General features: G+C 35.9%; 1 long non-coding RNA gene across 1 annotated transcript; it reads left to right on the forward strand.

Annotated features, from left to right (window-relative positions):
• The first annotated feature begins 218 nt into the window (after window positions 1-218).
• Window positions 219-1,859, forward strand: LOC139907336 (uncharacterized). Its single transcript, XR_011783878.1, has 4 exons — window positions 219-821; window positions 874-1,013; window positions 1,076-1,165; window positions 1,225-1,859. It is a non-coding gene; the product is annotated as an uncharacterized lncRNA (long non-coding RNA).
• The last annotated feature ends 1,477 nt before the right edge of the window (window positions 1,860-3,336 follow it).

The following is a 3,336-nucleotide window of genomic DNA, read 5'->3' on the forward strand; positions in this document are numbered from 1 at the left end:
TCATTTAAATAATTTGTTGGAAAAAGTATTCCATGTTCAATTTTGAGAAAAATTATCTCACTTCCTTTTTGGGTGGACGTGCTACAAATATGTAATTTTATTATAATGACTCAGTACTATTATGAGTTGGTCATAAGTAAGGGTGATAATTTTGGTAAGAATACAAAAGCGTGCGAGGAGAAAAGAAGAATTACTTATGGCATCATTGATTAAATAATATACATCTTCTTCTATCAATCATGAACGTTATCATTCCCGCCTTTATTATTCAATATTAATATAATATGAGATGGTGATAGTCGATAGAGAACTGAATAAAATCCCCAAAATGACGTCGCCTTCTGTCTGGATTTATGAAAATGGAGGCCCAGGAATTTGGAAAATACTTACCGGATGAGAAACAGATGGTTTGTCGGATTTGTCGATATAAATGTGCCTTTAGTCCCCTGTCTAGAATTACACGCCACTCATTATCCTCATATCATAACAAGAGTATGGATATTCATCTATAAAATCAATTTGACGATGAATACATCAAGTCAGACTTTAACTTTGATCTCACAACGATGCTTATTGCATGTAATATAACCTTATCCATTGCTAATCATCTACGTTCAAAAAATTTATGGAGAAATACAAGGGTAAACATATCCCTTCCCGAGGAACCATCATTAAATTAATGGAGGATGTTGGTACTGATGTCATATATAGAAGTACATATAAAAATGTTTTGAGTCATCCACACCAAATGATGATCATGTTATCAGTAAAAAGTATTTACGAATATCGAAATGGAACTCTGAATTTTGTACTATCTCACAGTAAGTATTCAATTTTTTTTAAATCTAACCATAAAATATGATTTTATTTTAGCTAAACATATCAAGAATTATGATACACAACTCAGTAAAGGGCAAAAACAACTGCTTAAATGGTCACAACAACGGGGGTAGTAGCTTTGGATGGTTCGCAACTAGTTTGTCTGAGACTACTTACTTCGCTTAAAGACTTTGGTATGATCATTAGGTTTTCCAATATTACATAGTCTATAAATATTACTTTTTTGTCACTTAAGGATTAGCTATGGTTCATAAGCTCCAAGAAATGATGTTCAAAAAACTCATAAAAGGCAAAAACAACGGCTTAAATGGTCACAACAACGGAGGTAGTTACATTGGGTGTAGCATTATAATTAGTAATTGTGTGTATCCTTCATTATAATAGTATGTTGTTATACAAGCATAAATCACCAGGGGTCTTTTTTTGATGCTCTTAATAAGGAGTAATATCGCCGGATATTACTACATAATTTTTATATCTAAGATAAGTAATTAAGGTTTAAAATTTTACTGCATGGATTTTTTTTTTCTTAGATAAACATGAAATAAATGAAAGTGGGATTCTAGAAGCTGTTCGTACTAAGATTGGAAGAAGATATGGATTTAAATCTAACATTATTTTATGATTTTGACATTTACTTTATTATTAATAATTAAGATCTTATCGGTAGAGATTTTTCTATCCTGTGCACAATTGTATATGCAACTTGCACATGAGGAAAAAAGGGTGATGATATTTTTTATTAAACCCCACGCCTGGCTTGTGTTTTGCAACCTAAAGTTATGACATATTGAACTGAATTCCGATGTTAGAACAAGAAAATATTATTTGGATCAATCTATTATTTCAATATTCTGTGTTTATAATTTATTGTTATTATTAGTTATATGATTCTAATTGTTTAATTTTGTATATTTAACTTAAATGTATGATGGTTTATTTTTTAGTATGTAGATTATATTTAATTTAAGCCTTCTATTTTAAACTTGGAACTTCAAATATATTTCGAAATACTCTTACTTTGTCGTTTTATTAGTTATTATTCTGAGAATATGGTTCATAATGAATTACAATTTCATAGAATGTGACGTTTTCAAATCCACTGTAACGGATAAAAACCGTCTAAGTCAATTATACGTAGTATATTTTTATTAAACATTTTGCTAATAAATTCTTTCGTTATACCCTCAAAAATCATATAATAAAATAATATATATAAATAATCATAATACAGCAGGCAGATGATAATCTCATCAGTATTTAAACAATAATACCATATGTCTTTCTCCCCCCCTTCTACTCGCACGCGTTATTCTCTACAATATTATCACGGCCCTGTGTGTATGTATATGTCCTTTATACATTCCCATACCATTGTAACCATTGTCAAACTACAAAATTATAAGAAAAAATTACATATTATATACTACTCCATCATAAATATTAAAGTATATACAGGGTGTCCACGATAAATTGGAACTCCTTTAAACTTCATCCAGATCCATAATGTGGATATTCGGGGTTATATCATACCAATATAAAAGGTTGCGTGAACAATACACTATAACTTCCACAACGATTGTTTTGAAAACAAACAATAGTCATCATGGAACAAGCAAGGAGAGACATCATCCTCGAATTGGCTCGCGCGGGACACAAGCCCTCTGCTATCTACAAGCTTCTTAACTACCCCAAGACCACGGTGTACCGGGTCTTCAATGTCTGGAAGGTTGAGGGGAAGGTCTGCCACAAGGTCCACAACATGAGAAATGACCGAATTCGCACTCCCCGCTTCCTTGAAGGCCTCCGGAAGTCCATCAAGGCTTCACCGGGGACTCCCCTGTGCAGGTTAGCCAAGAACCGTGGAGTGAACAAGTAACTGGCCTCCAAACAACACATCCTCACGGCATACATGAAGGGCACCAGGCTCACCAATGGTAAGCGTCTCCTCAATGACCTGAAGAGCCATGGAGGAAGAATCGTCTTCTCCAACGAGAAGAACTGGACTGTCGACAGAAGCTAAAACGTCCAGAATGACAGGTGGCTTGCCAAAGAGAGAGAAGAGGTCCCTGCAGTCTTCACCACAAAGTTCCCGGACTCTGTGATGAGCCTGGGTGTCATCTGCAGCACCGGTGAGTTGATGCCTCCTTTCTTCTTCAATCCCAAGGAAAGGGTTAACACGATAAGGTATTGCGCAGTCATGGAGGATTTCGTCATCCCTGAATGAAGGATACGGCCGCTGTTACGGAGTTCATACTCCAACAAGACTCAGCGCCCGCATACATCGCCATGAGGACCACTAACCTCTTCAACTCCCACGACTTCACTTTCTGGGATCGCAACACCTGGCCCTCCAACTCCCCCGACCTCAATCCGTGTGGTTACTACTGGTAGGGAAGTTGGAGAGGGAGGTGTGCAAGGTCAGCCACAAGAGTATTGTGCCCCTGAAGGGATCCATTATGAGGGAGTAGAATGCTGTCGATTCCGAGGAAGACA

Source organism: Lepeophtheirus salmonis, chromosome Z, assembly GCF_016086655.4.
Source record: "Lepeophtheirus salmonis chromosome Z, UVic_Lsal_1.4, whole genome shotgun sequence".
Classification (NCBI taxonomy): domain Eukaryota; kingdom Metazoa; phylum Arthropoda; class Copepoda; order Siphonostomatoida; family Caligidae; genus Lepeophtheirus; species Lepeophtheirus salmonis.